A 21882-nucleotide genomic window follows, 5' to 3' on the forward strand; every position below is an offset into this window, starting at 1 on the left:
AAGCAGCATAAGCCGCCAGCAGCCAAAGCCGCCAGCAGCACACGCCACCAGCGAAGCTGCGCATAGCCCGCGCCACGCACAGATCTGCCCGCGCGCAGCAAGCAGAACCCGCGCGCAAGCAGCCACCCACGCGCAGACACCACGCACTGCTGCGTAGCACGCAGGCGCGCCTACGCGCAAGCATTTGCCTGCGCGCAGATGCCGCGTGCTGCTGCGTAGCACGCAGGCACGCCCGCACGCAAGCATTTGTCTGCGCGCAGATGCCGCGCGGTGCTGCGTAGCATGCAGGCGTGCCTGCACGCAAGCATTTGCCTGCGCGCAGACGCCGCACGCTGCTGCGTAGCACGCAGGCACGCAGGCTCGCCCGCGCGCAAGCAGCAGCCGTGCGCAAGCGCCGTGCCGCGAGCAAACCATCTCCGCGCGCGGGCAGTAGGATCTGCGCGCAAGCCGCGCCCTTGCGTAGGCACTCTTGTAGACACGAACACCTGCTAGGTGTTTGTGATATTGCCCAACAGCCGGATTAAGTCTAGCAGTGAAGAAGATCTTTGCTGAAGATTCTGCTGAACTGAAATTCTTAAAGAATACTCTATAGATTTTACTGAAGATTATTTAGCCTATCTTTATACCTGAATATAGAAATCTAAGAATACAAATAAAAAAGAAATGTAATTACTGCTATTTATCTGCTCCTTGTGGATCGACACCTTACTTGCCATAAGGCTGTGAGGTTAAAAATATTATTGCATAAGCTCGGATCCTCACACGATTAACCAGTCAATAACCAGTAAAAACATCCATATTTTGAGCTTATCATGGACCAACCTCCAACGCATGAGACGAGGGATAGTTTGGCTATCCAAGACCATCCAACGTTCCCCAAAGGAATTAATGCACTACCAGAAGAAGAATGATCTATTTAGGGTTTGACAGGTTTGACAGGCTCCTAACTCTCGAGGCACAAACACAACGAGTCGAGTATTGAAAGAAATAACGATCGGCAAACGAAGGGGTGTAAGGACTCCTGTGAACTTGGCAATTCGTTCAAGGGGTCCATTGATGTCGACGACGATCGCGTTTGTGGAACGTGTGGAGTGCAGGCGCGGGAGTTGGCGCTGCCATGGACACAGGCGTGGACATCGGCGGGGGCGCGGGCACAGGCGTGAACATGGGCGCGGGCATGGTTGCGGGCACAGGCGCTAGCGCGGGCACATGCACGGTCGCAGCCATGGGCGCGGGCGAGGACTTGGCACAGGCATAGGACGCAGGCACGGGCGCGGGCACAGGTGCGAGCGAGGGTGCGGGTGGGGGCACGGTCACAGGGGCTGGCGTCAGCACAGTCACGAACGCAGGTGCGGGAGAGGTGCAGGCGACACTGCAGGCATGGGTGTGGGCTCAAGTGCGGGTGCGGGCATAGGGACGGCCACGGGCGCGGGCGTGGGCGTGGCCATGTGCACGAACATGGGCGTGGCACACCGTGCTGCTACAGGTGCGGGTGCAGGCGGGAGTGCTTTCTAGGGTGTGGCGCGCCTAGCGGCTGCGGACGCAGCCGTAGGTGCGGGCGCGGTTAGCCTGACGATGCCGGACGCGGGTGCCGGTGCATGGACGCTGGGATTCAACGATGTTCACCGGCGTGGACGCAAGGTAGGACGACATTGTTGCTTCAAGAACACCTCCAAGAATCATGTTCTTGATCTCTCCTTGCACCGTAACTGTCAAGAATGGATCTTCTTGACTAGAAGAATATGAAGAGTTGAGGGGGGAGGGGGGCGAAGACTCCACGTAGAGGTTGTCATGCAGGAAGCCATGCTCTCACGACCTAGAATAATTTAGCACTACCGCTACACTCTAGACGAGAACTAAGTGAACAAATGGAACAACAAAAAAAACAATACTGGATTTGTTTCACAATAAGCATGTTTACCTCTTGGGCATGCGGTCCTTATATAGGGGCACGAGCATGCCCAATCGGCACAACTTGAGAAAACTGTCTCAACACGAACAGTTTTCTCTAAAATGAGAAAAATAAAGGAGCAAGATGGGCGAAGCCCAAAACACGAACGGCCTGGTACAAAATCCAGCGATGCAATTACAACAAAGATATGAAGAAAATAACATAGAAAACATGCGTGCAGCTTTGACGCTACTTCGAGTAGTTGAATGAGCCGTCACGAGCGTCGGCTTAAGCGGCTCGGTATGGCTGTTGGCGACGGTTTGTATTGCTGTCCAGATGGCCCCCCACGAGGTACATTTTGAGAGGAACATCTGATATGAAAATCATCTAAAAATTCTAAAAGATTCTGTGAAGTACGACCATTGAATTTAGGTAAAGAATTTATCAATACATTGTCAAACATGAACGTTACCCCTTCTCCCACATTTATATTTATAACAGTTTGCCTTATACACCCTGATGGTGTTGATCTGTCCAGCATTGTTCTCCTTCTATCTTGATGTGGATATCCTTCTTCCGCCATGCTTTGCTTTTCTTTATCTTGCTTTGTGATTGATGAATCTGGAAATGAGTGCCTTGGTTGAGTCACCTCCTCTTCTATTCTTCTAGAAGCTTTATACCTTGTTACTACCATAAATCTCAAACAAAAATATTAGAAGTATAATAAGCTGAGCGGTTTTAATCCTTCAGCAAAAATAAACAAAAAAAATTAAACAAAAAATAAATATTTTTCACTGATGTACCGTGCTCCCTTGCAACGGCGCCAGTTGATAATCCCAAATTTTTAGGACTTAGTCTAGTTCATCAATGTGTGAAGATTTGAGATTATTTAACAATTATATAACCTCACTAACCTAGGGTAACTAAGGGTCGAACCACAATGAGCAGGTAATTCAGTTTAATTTCTATATCAATTCAATCTTTTCTATCTCGTTCTTTTAATTCAATAATTGTTTTAAGATTTAATACATTTAGGATTTCAAGTTTTGAAGTAAGAGTAAAGATTTAATCATCTGAAATTCGAGTTTGAATTTAAGATTTAATAATTCCAAGTTTGAAATCAAATCTCAGATAGATCTGGACTTAGCCTAAGTCTCAGATCTCTATGAGAAGTGCGGCAATGTGCACTGGCGGTGCGCGACTGCGCCTGGCGTGTGCAGCAGCAGCTTGCAGCTATGCACTGCGTGTGCAGCTGCGGCTTGTGGTTGTGCACTATAAGTGCAGTCCTGCGCAGCTGCGCAGTCGTGTGCGGTGCAATTTGCGGCTGTGCACTACGTGTGCTGCGGCGGCTTGCGGGTGTGTACTATGGGTGCAACGCCCGCACACTATAGTGCCAGATCTGATACTTAGTCAAAATTTTGACTAAGTTTTAGATCTGTTTGCAGGGTAAACTCTTCTGCGACCGTGGTGCGTGTCCACACACCGCGTGTGCGATGACAATATACAACTGCGCACAATATGAACGGCGGCAGCGCACTTACCAAGCTCTTATGCACAATAATATCTAAACGAGAAATAATAAACAGATTTAGTTTGATATGTTGTAAAGTTACAACTCTATACTTTCCAACCCAACTTAATCTGTTCTAAAAGTGATTTAACAATTACTGAACTCTAAGAAATCACATTTATCTGTGTCACACCCGTTCATGGCTAGGGAATGATCGTCCTCCTTATAATCTTCTCACCTTTGCTTCTTCTCTCGACTCAATTGCTCATCAACCATAGAGGGTCTACATAATTTTAAATTCAACAACTGTTTCTCTCTTAAAACAAAAATTCCAGACAACTTAAACATTGTTCTTGAGATAATATTTATAGGATTTCTTTTCTCTAAACTGCTTGGAACTTTTGAATGGTCTATATTGATCCATAACCGCCATTTGAGTTGGTCCATATTGATCCATAACCGCTATTTGACTTGGTCCAAGCACCCTCCTTGATTCATTTTCACCCATGTGCATTATCTCCAAATCAATATCTGTGCTTATTTAAACAAGGACGAGATCTAATCCACTTGATTCATAGAATCAAGTGGGGTTAGTTCGAAGAAACATATATTGAGTAGTAAAATACAAAAACTCTTCATTTCATGATATTATATATACTTAAATGATGACAAAATTATGTTTATTGCCTACCCTCAAAATTTCAGCCCAACAAGACATATGGATCTCTAGATCTGTAGATATCGTCATTTTACTGGCGCTTAATCACCACTATTGGATTAATTTATCTCTCCTCCGAGAAGCTTAGAAATGGTATCTAGATCTCTAGATATCGTCATTTTCTGATTGGTTGCCAAAATTTTCCTCCTTTTCCCCCTTCTCAGATCGCGTTCTGACACATATTTGTCTACGTCTGTCGTATGCAATCATTGGAGAATATTCATTTTTTTTAAATGGCCAGGATGATGCCACGTCGCCCTTCTCTTATTTTTTCCTAAAAAAACCAGAAAAAGGACAAAAGAAGCCACAATATTTGATTATTTTATCGTCGATACTCGTGTGCATTTAATGCACACGACGAATTGACGATGCATGCACATATAATCGCGTGTGTTGGTTAGCGCATACATTAAATGTATGCGCTAACGACTAATAATAAGTATAATGCATGTGTGTCGGTTACCGCGTGCATATAATGCACGCAGCTAACCGATAGAATATTCTTGCACTAAAAGTAAAAAAATCATACCTTTCTCTCTCGCCGACCGCGCCACTTCGTAAATTCCAAGCTAATGATTGGCTCATTATGACATGGTGATTCATGATGCCATAATGAGACAATGATGTTCTTTTCTATTTCTTAATTTTCTTTAAATAATATACATCCATTTATTCACCCAAATTTTGGGAAATGACGTGGATGCCCCTTGATATATATATATATAAATATATTATAAACTGCTAAATAAATAGAATATGTGTTATCTAAATACAAAAAAATCATTTTTTAAGAAACGTTGGTCAACGAAATGAGGTTAAATACCTGCGCCAACGAGGCATCAAGAATCACTCGCATCGCCATGACACACTACTCTAGTGCTGAGGTACTCTCTACACTCTTTGGTGATCCTGTTCTTCAACCAGTATTCTTCGAGTGTTTGTCCACCGCCGTTGGCTTTGATATAGATTTTGAATCTTCAAACGACTAGTTGGCTAGGCATTTAAATCCTCTAGTGATCCCCATAAGGATTTATTGAATGTGTTGCTTTGTTTTCACCGTGGTGGTTGAAGGTAGTACTCCTGCCCTTCACGCGGAAAGGTGCTGCACCACCATTATTTTCATCCGATTTAAATTATCGGACTCGATCGTGTGATTTGTGGGCTGTTTTATCGTAGCCTTCCCCTAGTTATCATAGCACCCAGTTCCCATCATAATCCTGCATCAATTTCCCAAATTATAACTTATAAGCTGAAGTCAATAGTTGCCCAGGATAACTAAATTGCATAACTCACCTTTTGTATGTATTTTTTTTTTAAACAATTATTGCAATGTTGAATACAACAAGTTAAAAACTAATCAATTTTAGTCTGAAGATTTTATCATCTCATAGACTTACATTATGCCCAAATGGATCGGGCCTAGAAGATAAGGATACATAGAACTAAACATTGAAATTTGCGGATCACCGATTGGAAATTATTGGGTGAGGTGAAATAAAATAACACAATTGATACGTTCATTATTTTTCTAACTATATACCTGTTTTTATCACAACAACACTATTGGGAAACTATATATCTTTCATAAACTGTATAGTCACGAATATTCTAATAATGGTTTACGAGGCAACCATTTCATGTTTACACCTCATGAGTTCAGAGAAATCCGCCGATGGAGCGCATCCAGACAATACCAACGAGTCGTCAATGGACCCATCTTCGGCGTCATCAGCATGACCGGTATGCCAAAGCATCCGCAAAGACGCCCGGGTTTAAATACACCGCATAGAGCACACGTCTGCTTGTGTATCTTCGTGCTTTCGTTATATGTTTTTAGTCGTTCTGATTTCCATTTTGTGTTAATTATGACACATACACCCGGCTCGTTGTGATGCATCCGTGTCACTGTGTTTCATATCCGTTGATATCGCTTTTATTTACACGTGGTTTTATGATATTTATTTTCTTAATTATATTGTAAATGGGTAAGGGGAGTTTCATATCAGGCTCCTCTTCATGTACTGCATGTAAGGCCCATCATGGGCCTATATAAGGCCATGATGGGGCCACGCATATCTTAGACCAAATTTTGTGGAAGTTGTTCTTTTCCAATTATGAGATCTCACGGCTCAAGACGAACAGAGTGAATGGCGAAGAAGAAGGAGAAAAAGGAAAAATTTGAATGTGAAAAGAGTGTGTGAGGAAAGCAAGGAAGCAACTGGAGGGAAAGGTCGGACTGCAATTCTTCCTAGTTGCACCCTGAGGAACCTTCCAGATCCATTGTCGCAGTACCCTCGCACACCCATTGCAATATTGTTGGACGCAAATAATAGATTCGTTGCACTACGACTTTCTACGTGCTGCCTCATAGGTGGCCTGTTGCGCCGTCATTGTGCTTCGGTTAGGAATCCTACAACTCCTCACCAGGACTTCGTCAACCCCCAAGCCATGAGATCAGTGACTCGACGCGGCCCTCATCTCATAATGTGTTCTATGCTCGTTTGGCGGCTCAGCTGTCGGTTGCACTCTATTGATTAGATGCTATCAAAGCAGCCCCTAGTTCAGCAACCAGTCATCGCACGTGCGACGCTCTCTAAGTAGAAGGGTTGATCCCCAACCAGCCACCATGAATTGGCCGCCAAAGTGATTCGTGCGAGTCGGAAGATTCTCGATACTGCCATGTTTGCACGAGATCCTCTGGGCCTACTACGATCGTGTCTCCCATGGGACCGAATGGTCGTGCCACGATCGTGACGGGCGGCACACTCTTAGTCACATTGGAGATTGGTTGGGCCTTATCCTGACATCACACTCCGCGGATCCCTCGGTACTATAAGAGGAAGCCCGCCCTACTGTGCCGCACCTCCTTGTTGCTTGAGGCTACCGCCCACTCTTGACTTTGCGTCTCCGTCGGCTCCAGGTTTGAGACATTTGTGCCAAGGGTTTGGCTCTGCCATTGTGACAAAGCTTGCGCACGTAGGACCATACATTTTGCTCATGCAGTCTGCCGCCCGGATAGTGTCCCCTTCTATCTGTCATCGAACAACATAATTCCCCTCTCCCCTCGGCCCTAAATGACCCCTTTCCCTCAGCTCATGCCGATGGCAGTCTCGGTGTACCTCACAATGTCCGATCGTGGAACAAAGAAGATGACACCAACAACAAGGACAAATGCCACCAATGCAGATGCCCTTCAATATATCATGACACCATTTTTCTCCTTAAATATATCATGTCCTTCAATATCTTTCCGACAGCACTCCACCGCGCTCGACATATATTAGGTGAGAGAAAGTTATCGAGAAAAATACAGTTTGAGTGGCTCCCTAAGTACGGGTTGAGCCCATCCCCAAGTGTGAGCCCCTAAGAAATTATTCCACTCGGTGCCATAGCCATCGTTGTCACTCCGGTGAGGGTCTGAAGGTCATCGTCATCGTCATTGGACTTCCCCTCCAGCTGGAAACTTGGCAAATCCCCACTCATCGACCCTAGACCTACACTCGACTGAAGTCATACACATTGTGTTGCTACATTCACTATGTGTTTTACCCATCGGATGGCGCCGCTGACGACATGCGACATGACTTTTGTATCATATATTGGTTGTGTACGCCTACACCATGTCTTAGTGCCCTCGCATCGTAACATCTGCATACATCCCTTCTCGAAAGCCCATCTCGGTGTTATATTGACGAACTGCCCATGGTCGTTGAGACAGAATGTAGTAAAAAGATGAACTCCAAATTTCCCCTTCACCGAGATGAGATGGATTGTCGCTGCTCAAAAGAGTCAATTCTATAGGACTTTTAGAGCCCGTCCCATCACACCCGAATGTGGTGTACCACTCCTTCGGAGCCTGAATGACCCGCACGTGTTGATAGGGGTGTCGATGGATTACTTGATCCACACAAACATCTTTGTGGCCGTCATGGATGAGCTTGATCACATCATGGCGCCTCATGATCACTAGGTGCTACCTACCCTACCAACGTTGAGGATATCGTAATGATGAATCGTCGTCCCCATGGAAAATATCCTATGGATGGGCCTACACCCCGGGCTGCCTCAGCACGCAGTCAAGGATCAGGACATAGACAAGGGAGGATGAAGGAACCATGTCGACCCGGGTGGGAAGTGAACAAAGAGTGTAAAGCGTACTTCCGCATCAGGACTACCGTCATGGATCCAATGGAGCAACTACTAGCACGACACACGGTGCCTCTGATACTCATCATCGTCCTTGAGCCCGTGACGCCAGTACTAGCTCGCATCTGACCTAGGGGCAGGACAAGATGCATTGGTACCGACCTCCCCATCGATATCCTACACATAACCAACTAGACGTCTATATCCAGTATGGACGATACCCACGAGATGATTATCACCGTGTCTACGAGTACAACCTACCGGCCTGTCGAGGCACCTACGTTCGACCCTATCATCGGCGGTCCCACGAACCCGATCACCGTACCCCATATGATGGTCAACCACGACAAATGCTACCCTACCACACTCTGAGGAAACGTCGAAGAACAATATGGAGGATACCCGGTACCTGAGCGACGCCTAGATCACTACAAGTGGGGATGAGAGGAGCATCATATCGGGGTCCTGAAGAGCGTATACGGCGATGTTACTGTCTTCAAAGGGTTGAGGAGACTGAACAAGTTCATCCACTACGAGTCGACTATAAACTTTTATTTATGATTGTACCACACGGAGGATGACGACTGCGTCAAATATAAGGATAAGATTTGGTGGACAGGCCAGGAGTTTCTGGGAGAACAAGTGTGTCATAGCTGAGTAACTAGGATGACTCACCATGTCATGGACCAAGATGACTTTGAAACTGAGGTGCCCGCACATACCACGCTAGTATCAGATGATGTAATTCTTTTCATGGCTCGACCGACGACAACATCGACAATCTGTGATAGAATACATAGAGGCTTTCGAAGAGTGTGGGATGTGGTGCCAGTTCGTGGAGGACCCACGAATCATCATTGACATGTTTGCTTGCGCTCTTCCACTGACTTGGCACAATGAGGTGCTTAAGTGCAACTCTGGCGAGTTCAGCAAAGCCTATCATATTGTGGAGCACCAGAACAGCCAGGCGAGCAGATCATTACACATGCTACACCAGCACCACTATGGGCCACACTCATCCGATCCACTCACTCCGCCTCCACTCACACTTCACACAACACTAGGGGGCAAGGAAATGCTCTGATCACATAAGTGGGATCAGCACCACCTGCTAATATCGGCATGACCGATACCATGGCCCGTAGCACTACTGTGAGCCAAGCACAAATCACATGCTTAGAGTGCCAAGGAAAAGGACACCAATCCAGTTAGTGCCCGTCATCGGCACTATTGATCAATGGTGGAGATGTCAAAACTAATCACATAAACAAGATGGAGCCCTCCACAGAGACGAGTATCACATAGACGAGAAGTTTGCAATAGAGTACGAATAACATGATGGACGAGTCGGGTACATTCAGATCAGTGAGTCTAATTCACTCTGCCATAGGCTCCCCAACCCACTGCCTGTTAGTTGGCCGATATTCAACTAGATCGGCCCGACACTAGTGGAAGGCGACCATCAACTCGAGCAGCCCCACTTGCCCCACCTACACCTACAGTGCAACGGTCTAACCCCACAGTCGATGTACCCCTTCGCACTTCGATCTTCTATACCAATGTCGAGATCAACGACATGGTATACAAGTTTATCGGGGATAGCACTAGTTGCGTTGACGCCGTCTCCGATGCGATGGTCCCCCCACTAGGGTTAGCGCCTATACTCCACCCGACTACATACGAGCTGTCGTGGATTGACAAGTCATCCTTCCAATGAAAAATCAATCCCACGTCCCATTGTAGGTGACCTCCTACGATGAGAGCGTTTTCTGTGTCGTACTTCCTATGAAAGTAGGGAGCATCATCTTACGCTGTCCTTGGTTATATGAACACAACAACAGTCTATCTAGAATGACAAGACGTGTACATTCATATACTAGGGATGAGACTTTACATGGTACCATCTACCATGGAGCCGCCGAACAAGACAGACCCAACGGACCTAATAGGGTTAATGGTCGTATGTGGCACCTTGTTCGCCTAAGACTTGAGACGCGAGATTGACGACACGCTAGTGTGTCTTCTCGTCACTCTCGACCCATTCCCAGAGGCACACGTAGTGACCCGACTACCAAAAGTTGAGACCCTCATATCCGAGTTTAGTGACGTGTTCCCTGATGAGTTACCCAACGAATTACTGCCACTGCGCCACATACAGCACTCGATTGACCTCGTGCCTAGCGCATCACTACCAAATCTGACCCATTAATGAATGGAGCCGCAAAAGTATGATGAACTTTTACGACAGGTCGACACATCCACTAAAGCAGGCCATTAGGCCGCTCCTAGCCCCCCCCTAAATGTACTTTTAAAGAGAAGAAGCCACATATGGATTTCCCCCTAAGAAATGTGAATAGAAACACAAAAAATAAGATTCTTATGGGAGAGGCCCGTACACATCCAGAAGAGCCTCATTCTGTATGCGGCACCCGCACTTTTGGCCCCAAAGAAGGATGGCACGTGGCGTATATTCTGAGACAGTACTGTTTTCCCATTACCCGCATACAGGACCCATTCGACATGGTGGGTGGATCAATTGTCTTCTAGAAGAGAGATATCTGTAGCGGGTACAATCAGGTACGGACTCATCCCAGGGACAAATGGAAGACCGTATCTAAGATTAAAGGCGAGTTATATGAGTCGAGAGTCATGCGCTTTAGCCTCCCCAAAGCACTAAATACCTTCTAGCGACATATGAACAAAGCACTAAGCATTTTCATCAACAAGTTTGTAGTCATTTACTTTGAGGATATTCTCATATATAGCTGCACTCGAGAGGATCATCTTGAGCATCTTTGACCGGTCTACACGGTTCTCATGTGACAATTATTATACGTCCATCCAAAGAAATGTAGTTTCTTGACCCCATCAGTTACATTCCAAGCATTTATCGTATCAGCCAAGAGCGTTGCTGCCCACCAAGAGAAGGTTTGAGCCATCACGTCATGGCCTCCATTGGCTAACATCCATGGCGTACTGAGCTTTAATGGACTCGGCACATTCTACTGGCTTCAGCTACTATGTGCCTTAAGACAGATGTGTTCACGTGGACACAATCAATAGATCAAGTTTTCTAGCAAGTGAAGCTCACGATGACTTAGGTGCCTCTTCTTCGCCCACCTGACTTTGGGAAGGTCTTCTAGGTAACATGTGACGCTTCTAGCATCAAAAGCGGCGGTGTTCTCAGCCAGGAAGGGCACCCCGTGGAGTTCTTCACTAAGAAGCTGAAGGATGCGAGACTTTGCTGGCTCTTCGATCAGGAATCATGCAACGCATCACCAGGACGCCGTCTACGCCCAAGTTTTGAGACCAAAGACCCAACGCGTCCCTCCTCTTATCGCGTGCATGTGATCGTTCGGTGGCTCAACTATTTCTTTCACTCTGCCAATTAGATCGTGACGAACCACTCCCTCGTTCGGGGTCCACTTGATGCTTGTGTGATGCTCGGCCAGTAGAGGGGTTGAGCGCCAGCCCCTGGTTGTCTAGTGGGCCCCAAAGAGGCTCTCGGGACTCCGTTGATTCTCAAGACTGCCTGGTATCCTCGAGATCCTCTACGTCTACTACAATCGAATCTCCCATTCAGTAGGATAATTGTGGCAAGATCCTGCCCGACGACAAATCATTAGTCATGCTAGAGATTGGTTGGGCCTTATCACGGCATCGTACTCCGCCAGTCCCTCGATACTACGCTAGGAAACCCGCCCTACTGTGCCGCACCTTCTTGTTGCTCGAGGCTACCGCCCACTTTTGACTTTGCATTCTTGTCGACTGGAGAGGACTCTTGTGGCGAGCATTCCGCTCTGCCCTCATTATGAACCCTACTCACGTAGGTCCATACGTCTTGCTCAAGTGGTCTGCCGCTTGGATAGTGCCCCCTGTTATCTGCCACCCGTGGACATAAATCCCCTTTCCTCTTGGCTCGAAAAGACCCCTTTCCCTCAGCTACTGTGCACGTTTGCCATTCGACCCCAGCCGTAACTGCTTACGACCCGTCTCACGATACCAACCTGCTTAAGATCATGGAACAAAGAAGACCACATTGATGAGAACATCCAATGCGACCAACATAGTACGCCATTCCATTTTGGTTGTCAAGTATATTATGTCTTCAGTATTTTTCTTACAACACTAAACTGCGCTCGACTTAAATAAGGTGACAAAACGTTATCACGAAAGCTACAATCTGAACGTCTCCCTGGGTCCCGGTCAAGGCTGTCCATTACGTGTGAGCCCCTGGGAATTATTCCGCTCGGCGCCGTCATCGTCGTCACTACAACGACGACGATAAAAGCTTGTGATAAAATAAAAGCATTGGATGTTTTTATTATAGTACAGTTTCATACGTTCATATAAAATGAGAAATGGTTTACTAAAACCGACTACTTCTTTTGATTTTTTTATATTTTCATCGAGTTGAATGAATCATAATTTTGTGATAAAATATTGTCACACCAGGAGTAACTAGTTGATCTACTTACATTACTTCAAATTATTGGTTGTTGACAATCATTAGAATGAATTAATAACCATAAGGCATACCATTCTCATGTCATAGTTAATGATAACATAGTCCACAAGCCATGCACCTAATTTGATGCAGGATGACTAGATGTGACGAAGCTAGGTGATGACGGGAACTGGATCCTCGGACGACTAGGGGTGATGGAATAAAACAAACCACAAATCACTGGGTCGAGTTCAAAATTTAAGTTCGGTAAAAATACTGATGGTGCAGCCTTTTTTCTCGTGATGGGCGGGAGTACTGTCTTACAACCACAGTGGTGATGCAAAAGCAGCAAAATGAATAACTTTGAATAGGCGATTCGCTTGGAAGACTCAAAATCCAATTTTCATCCGACGGCGACGGATGAACACTCAAAGAATACTGGACGAAGAACACGGCACCAAAGAGTGTAGGAGTACCTCGGTACTTAATAGTGCGTGAAGAGGATGCGGGGAATTCTTGACGCGTCATTGGCGGGATGACTAACCTGTGCTTCGACAAGATGTTGCGGATCCAACTGGCAACCAGTGGCCGCGAGGGTGTCCGGGGGCATGGCGCACGCGCGCTAGCGGCCGCAGACTCTGTGGGTGGGAGCGCTGGTGTCTGAGGCACGCGGTGGGCACAAGCAGCTGGGCGCACAGAGGGTGCGGGCGGCTGGGCTCTCGGCAGGCGCGAGCGGCTGGGCGTGCGGCGTGCATAGGTAGCCAGACGCGCGGCGGGTGCGGGTGGCTTATGGAGGGTGGGACCTGTGCGGACTGGTGCCTAGGGCACAGGGTTGCCAGGACATAGGGCAGCGGCCAAGGAACCGGGAGCGAGCGGCCGGAGCACAGGTTGGTGGCTAAGGGCGCAGCATGCAGCAGCGATCTGCGACGGTGGTGATCGGCGGTGGGTACAATCGGAACGGGATGGGGAAGATAGGGGAGCCGTCTAAGGGGAGAAAAAGTCAACTCTTGAAATAAACTTGCCAAATGTTATTTTGCAACATTGGCCTACACATAGGCCTTGGATGAAATAGAAAATAAGAAATAAAATAACCGTCAAGGACGAGGCGACATGTCGACTCGTCACGTCACGAATGGTTCTGCAGTTGTCGTCGTGGACATGTCATGACACAGGATATTTCCTGCGTAAGTGGAGGCGCGTCTGTTGTCGGTGCCTTGATGTGGTCCTCATCATGGTGGTTCTTCAGTTGATGTTGATGACAGGTTAGGATGCGATGCGTCTCCGATGATGGTGGCGGTGCGTCCGAAGATGGTGCGTTCACGTCGTGGCCTCCATAATTCCTTTCCTTACATTCTATGGTACACATAGCGGCATGTGAAAAATTACTGAATAAGTGATTTTGACAATATTATATTAAGAAGATCAATGCGCCTTGAGCGTATGTTCCAAATAATTATATTTAAACTTTGCTACCTAATGCCATCAAAACATCTAGATAGACTATCACGATGGAATTCCACTCATATAACGGGCATGCGTTATATTTAGCCAGCATTTATATGGGCAAACTAAACAAGTGGTGGGTCTACTATGGGGAAATTTTTTACAGAATTGGTATGTACAGGCCTCCCAATTGTATTATACTAAAGTAGAAATTATGTTAATTGATGCACACCTGTGTAAAAGGTCCTTATATTTAAGCCACCAAATACGACATTTAAATGGACAGTTCTACTTTCACAATGATCTACGTGTTCGTATATATGCACCTCAAAATTCTCTTAGCTCAGGTAGGCTGAGACATTCATAAGGATCATCGAGTACTACGGATAAGACAATATTTCCTTTGTCTACTAAGACACCACAATGAATGATGTGCGACGACTCTGTTCGTCGAGGTAACAATATTTTACAAATGTCATGCACAAGTATTAACGACTGACAATCGTCTTATAGTTGAGATTGAATTTCATGTTATTATAGGGTCATGAAGTAGACAATGAACTTTACGTTGATGGTGAAAAATGAAAGTAAGGTCCATCAAAGTCTCAGTACACTACTTTGTATCTTCCAGAGCACATGGTACAGATTGGCATACTACACAGGTGAGAGTCACCACAACATTCAGATTAAATTAGTCTTATATTGCAGCACAAGATTCATGACAAGTGCTTGATTTTGTATTTAAAAACGAAGATATTGGAAAAACGATTACATCATTGCTTACGTTAACATGTTTTATTGTTCCTATTGGTATCCCGACCTTCATCTAAAATATGCTTTCCACTTTGCTGATAATGTCACATTTTAAACCGCACATGAATTCACTATATTATGATAAACTGATCAGCATAATTTCATCTACGTGTTTATTTGGTAGACAGTGATGAAGACTTCACACTTCTCTTTACACATTAGTTGTACTTACTTACTTCTTACAACTTGTAACATACAAGAACATGCCAACACGTTTCCTGTAAAATGTTCATCTGAAATTTTATTAATGGTTACATATTGCAAGTGTCCCGTCACATTGCATGGTGTTTAGAATGCATAGTTTTTTGTTTGTCCAAATAAGCACAAATGTAAAGATGATACATAGTGAAGAGGTACTATTTTAATTTCATTCCAAATAATACATGATATAGGAAATATTTACATTCTACGTGTCTCGAAAACTATAAAAATATCAATGAATATTTCTCCAAGTAAACAAAAGTCATTAGATACTTTTGAACATGAAATTAGCCAACTTATGCATGCCAGTATATTTATTAAATTTGATAATATACCTAGAAAGTTATTATTGGAACATATAAAAGCATGAATTTGCATCTAATATTTTTATGAGAATATCAAGTGGGTGCTGAGTGGTGTAAGTTTAAATCTACATGGGATTCATTTCACAACCCTATCTATGACCAGTTTTATGACGACAACCATGCTTATCACAGTCTGAGGTTGGTGGGATAATATTGAACTGATTTATTTAATGGTCATGGCCGTATTCACTTCCTTCCTTTAATACTTATGTTGTTCTGATGCAGAAAAAGACATGCAGTTTTGTTTGTTAAACAGCGAGAGGCAACCACAGATCATAGTGGGCGCTTACCTTCTACACCATGCCCGACAGATTTGTAAGAAATTATTCCGCCATCTTAAACGAATTGAGAAAATGAGGAAATCCGCCCCACAATAGATTATCCGTTAGGGGAGTGAGTATACACGGAGAAATATGCAGAGGCGACGTTAAGATAAATTCTTGAGGGAATCTAAACAGAAGATTCAGTAAACAAGGAGGAAATATTTGATGAACGAATGAAACTTCCCTAGACGTTGCCTCTTTTAATGTGAGTCTTTAGATTCTGGTTAGAAATAAGAGAGAGTGGTGCTGGACAAGAAGAAAGCCATTGGAGTCATTCACTGTTCATTAGCTGATGAAAAAGTCCCTTTTCCCATAGCATTTACAATATCACTATTGTCAATTATGTGGTCACATCGCGCGGCTGGTTGTTGGACTTCTGAAGCCCATGAGAAGTTCCACGCAATGATGGTACGTGGTAATTGAAAGAGAACAATTCATACTATATCGGTTACGAAAGTAAACGTAACTTTAACTTTCGGTAACCTTAAACCAGGGATAATTGTGGAACAACACTCATTTCGGTTTAGCACTTTCGTTTTTTCTCTAGTTGAGCCGTGTAACCCAACGACGCTTCTTCATTCTACAGTCACAACCTATTGATTTGTATTTCATTCTTTACATTCAGTTCTTGCGATATCACCAATTTCCTACTCCCCCTCCCATGGGAGGCTGCAAGTACGGTGTAAAATTCCTCCAGCCGAAGCACATTACCAAATATTCGAAATTGAAGATTGTCAACCCCTACCTTAGAACCCGGGACATACAACCACCTAACCCTTTTTCGTTAATTTGCTTAGAGATATTTAATTAAGGAAGGCAATCGGCTTGAACCCGAGCGATGTTTAGCTTATTGCTATTGCATAGATAAACACACGTAAAAGTAGTTCAACTGTCATACATACGCATAACATTTGCAGCTAGATAGGATGTTTGACAACGGTAGACTACGGAAGAGGCCCTGGTTATTCTTTCTCACGTATCAGGCAAAGTTTTATTCTTCATTAGGAGGCCCTGGTTGAGAGCAAGCGGCTACGTTGCTCTCTTCATAGGCAACTTAGGGGCAGCACGTAAAGCAGTAGCCGAGGAAACTGAAGCAGCAGCGGGTGCAGCAGGCCGGGATGTTAAAACTTATCGCAGAAAAGAAGCAGCAGCCATTACATGTGCCGTTGGTGCTTAGGTTGCAGCACGTGTAGCAGCATCTTCCGGTGCTTGTGCCGCCATTGAACTCTACGAGAGGTCGAACTGCGTCGACAGAAAAACAGAAGGAGTAAGTCCAAACATCGTAGTTCACAGAGAGCTATGTTTTGCATAATACTGACTATATCTACCGAATGATTTTTAATATTATTTTACATCTTAAAATCGACATGAAACCTATTTAAGGGCATAAAAACCTATGACAGGTTAATGCGTGTATGTGGCCAGAGAGGATTAGCCCATTGATAATACCAATGAAACAAGATTGCACATCGATAAATATAATGGGCCAGTGGATGCGTTGGGCCTTTGTAGGTTGGTGCAATAATACGAATGGTGGATAAAGATGCGCATAAATAACGATGGAGATAAATACAAACACATTTCAAGTTACCACTTAGAACTTTCGATAGAGAGAGAGCTATTTTTACGGCTATGAACTATAGTGAATATGAATAAAAATAGTGATAACCTATTTACAGGATTTGGTGTATGTGTGGAGCTAGAGTCGCTGAAAAGATGCAACGAACATACCGAAGATACAATTTTTAAAGGGCTAGGAAAGACTCAGGGAGGAGAATCGACAAAGTAGTGGAATAGTGAAAACCAATGAGTGTCTTCTGATCCTGCAGCGCAAGCACAGCCGGCGGATAGAACGTAAGCGAAGAAAGAAGTAGAACTGAAAGAAAGATATGTGCGCGATACGCCATCCCGTTGTTTGCTGCTCTTTGTCAACAACAGCCGTTGAGAACGCGTACTTATATAGGTTGGTTCGGGCAATAATTTATTGTTTTGGTTGCGTTGGATATATCAACAGAGAGTTATGAGTAGAAGATTGAGCAATAGTATGACGCAGCTTTCCAAAACTTATTTATCGTCCCCAATTTCCACAGTTGACATTTGCTACGCGGTCTACAAAGAATAATAGTCTTCGACATCCCTAAGTCTAGATAATTCTACAGGGACACATCTAAATGTCAGGAATATAATACTTATTCATGATGGATTGAGACTGATCATTTACGTCTCTATAAATATCTCTTTAAACGTTAGCACGAATACTCTTACAGAACAACAGAAAATCAATATTTGCAAAACCAAAGGTTATTTTGGGATCTATATACGTTGGCCTCTGTAAGTCGCACTTGTCAGAGAAACACCGGCTAAATTTGTTGGGTAGATATGTCCCAGGATAACCATTGATGGTTACGTTGAAACTGAATTATCCTTCTGGAAATTTGAATTATTATTTCAGGCGGACTCTCGTAGAGTTATCGGATATGATCAAAATTTGGTTGTGCAATAAATAAGAGCATTAACTAAAATATTGACAGGTCGATTTTACTATATCTTCATAGAGCGTGTTTTGCGTCACTGGCCCATATCAATGAATTGACAAGGCCGATCGTATACTCCACTCATGTTCCTGGTTTAATGGTTGAACTCTCCAGGGTAGCTCGTATTCCCGTTAATTGTATTACAAGTCTTCGTGAGACACTCATCTTCCATAGACTCTCGATGTTTATTATATTCCACAGGCACGCGTATTTATTTGTTAATATTTGTCACTCAACTGCTTCTTCAAGATACAGTGATCACGTACTATTTGATAGTGAAAACTTCATTTACTTGCGACCCAGCACAGAACTACGCATTGGAAACTATGCTCCTCCTGTTTGTAACATCCCTTAGATTGTTGAGGAATTTACTCACAGCTTGTGCACCACGTTAGTGCAAGCCGGTAGATAAGAGTTATTGTAGGCACTTGTAGTAAGAAGTCGACACATATCTTATACGATATTTAGATATTGGGGTTAGGTCTATGAAAGGACAGGAGGATTGCATTAACTATAACTATGAAAAAGTAGACGAATCGGATAAAACATTGTGTGTAAAAGATAAACTGATATGACTAGAGATAGATAGGATCCTTATAATTGTTCTGGCTGCTGCCATTAGATTAGGAAACTAACAATTGTTCCGTACCAACTATACCCACTGAATACAAAAAGAAGTTGCAGATAATTATCATGTAAAATACTGTAGAAGAATGAAGAAAAACCAGGAAGAAATGTAGTGGTAACGGATTAAACTCCCAGCGGGTAAGTGAGATTTAATAAGATATACCAATAGTAATGAAACAAGTACCCCATACTCCTGAGAGACTAGATGACTATAAAAACATATAATTTTAAGCATAGGCTAAGGTCAAATATAGACAGCGCAAAACATAGAGCGGAAGCCAACGGTCACCATTATAACAGGACATGGAGGTTAGTATAGTTATAACGTCTATGATAAAAATGGATCAAACGATGTAGGCGGTTAAATCTATATCCGCTAGCATTAATTTAAACAATCACTAAATATAATATCAGTCTGTTTTATTTAAATACTAAACAAATTTATGTTAATTACGTGGTAAAGTAGAGATCCTCCTTCCTTTTGTATCTTCTCTCTTCCTCACTCTTATTCTTCTTCCACCAACGTCTTCATGTGAGACCAAGTTATTTCATGGTATCAGAGCCACACCAGTGATCATGAGGGCTCAAGATCAATCAGGGACAGTTACTCACATGGTGCCTACTGGCAAGATCTGTAGAGCAGCAATTGGATAAGTCCAGGTTGCAATTCATCCGAGAATCATTATCAATCTGAGTCCGAATGAGGAGAGTCCCCCAATGTGAATAAACTCGATGCTTCATGCGTTGTACCGGTATGATCTCAAGGGGTTTACATTTGGACTCCTCGTCCAGTGTTTTTATTGCATATGTCAAACGAAATATGTTCAACAATCCAGAATTCAAGTTATCGTGGAGAACAGATCAACAGGCTGTGAGATTTCTATAAGAAACTATCGTGTAAGTTGTTCCTCCGTGCATTAGAAAGGAAATATCATCACAACAATCCAGAAAAGGCCTGGAAACAACTTTGTTGTGTGGAATCTGTCTCAGTCATGAAGTTCCAAAGGCGATTTCACAACATGAAAAAAGGTAACACTGTGGATGATTCGGTAAAGCATTTGAAAAAGTTTGTAGAACATTTAGACCAAATGGGCCACCATGTTGATAAAACGTCCATCATATTTACCTGTTTTTAACAGGTTTAGGCTCTGCATACTCACAACTTGTAGTCACCTTCAATTCTAACCTCTATCACCTGAAATTTGACAAAATTTCGGGTCATCTCGACTCACATTGATGAAGGATGATAGGTGATGCACAATGAAGGGACTGACTGGGTAGGAAAGGCTCGTTTCAATAGAATATAATAAATCAGACTACAATTCATACGATCAAATTTGAAGATTTAATCCTGATATCAATGCCGATGGTGCAGCCCTTTCCTCGATCGAGGGGGGATGAATCATCTTTAAATGATCGTTATTAAAACAAAGCAATAATTTGAATAAATCGAATGATCGATCAAGAGAAGATTCAAAACCAGAATCAACTATTCCCAAGAACATTCAAAAGCCTAATCAACTAAGCCGGTGGCGGAGAAAAAACAACCCAAGAACACTAGAGGAAGAACACCAGACATGAAAGATGTTAGAATCTACCACAGCACTAGTGAAGGGCGCTTTGGCGATGCGGGCCATTCTTGACGTGCTGATATCGCCAAGGAACAGAATAGAGTTGGAGGAGCGGTAAGATGATGGGCCGTAGTGCTCACGGTCCACGTAGGGGTGGTTACCGCCGGTGGCGGTGGAGCGGCACGCTTGGGGAAAAAATCACGGCAGTGGTGACGCATCGATGTGATGACGTCAAATGAGGGTTTTAAAGCTGATGTCGGAGATGTTTCATCATGCAAAATGTCTCGTGTGAGCTGGGGGCATGTCGAGTACTGGTGCGTGGTCGTTGTCACCAAACCATCATCCTGTACAAATTCCTCTACTACATCGTTCTCTACCCTATTTTCTTTCTCGTGGATACGTTCTTCTTCCCAGATAGGTTCAATATCAAAGTACTCATGCCTTATGTGTAAGGTTCAAGAGGGACACTCTAGGCTTTATGGACACACCCCTAACACTTCAAGCATGTCATCCCGGCTGAGCCAATCAGTTCTTTGTTAGGTTGCGTTGGGGCCTTCGCGGTAAAGTCGAGGGAAGAAGAGGTGCAACTGATGGAGTGTAATCGAGCAGATGATTGTGGTGTGGGAGTAGGAGCACAATGTTCAGCGGGAGTACAATTCGGAGTGGGTAGTTGTGTTGGGAGCTAGATGAGTGGGTACATAGAGGCTTTCGAAGAGTGTGGGATGTGGTGCCAGGTCGTGGAGGACTCACGAATCATCATTGACATGTTTGCTTGCGCTCTTCCACTGACTTGGCACAATGAGGTGCTTAAGTGCAACTCTGGCGAGTTCAGCAAAGCGTATCATATTGTGGGGCACCAGAACACCCAGGCGAGCAGATCATTACACATGCTACACCAGCACCACTATGGGCCACACTCATCCGATCCACTCAGTCCGCCTCCACTCACACTTTGCACAACACTAGGGGGCAAGGAAATGCTCTGATCACTTAAGTGGGATCAGCACCACTTGCTCGAATCGGCATGACCGATACCATGGCCCGTAGCACTACTGTGAGCCAATCACAAATCACTTGCTTAGAGTGCCAAGGAAAAGGACACCAGTCCAGTTAGTGCCCGTCATCGGCACTATTGATCAATGGTGGAGATGTCAAAACTAATCACATAAACAAGATGGAGCCCTCCACAGAGACGAGTATCACATAGACGAGAAGTTTGCAATAGAGTACGAATAACATGATGGACGAGTCGGGTACATTCAGATCAGTGAGTCTAATTCACTCTGCCATAGG

General features: G+C 44.3%; 1 long non-coding RNA gene across 1 annotated transcript; it reads right to left on the reverse strand.

The window, feature by feature from the left end:
• Positions 1 to 16720: 16720 nt before the first annotated feature.
• Positions 16721 to 18161, reverse strand: LOC144707686 (uncharacterized). The gene is made up of 2 exons (XR_013582513.1): positions 17662 to 18161; positions 16721 to 17099 (listed from the first exon to the last, which is right to left on the reverse strand). It is a non-coding gene; the product is annotated as an uncharacterized LOC144707686 (long non-coding RNA).
• Between the last annotated feature and the right edge of the window lie 3721 nt (positions 18162 to 21882).

This window comes from Wolffia australiana, chromosome 9, assembly GCF_029677425.1.
Source record: "Wolffia australiana isolate 7733 chromosome 9, ASM2967742v1".
NCBI lineage: Eukaryota > Viridiplantae > Streptophyta > Magnoliopsida > Alismatales > Araceae > Wolffia > Wolffia australiana.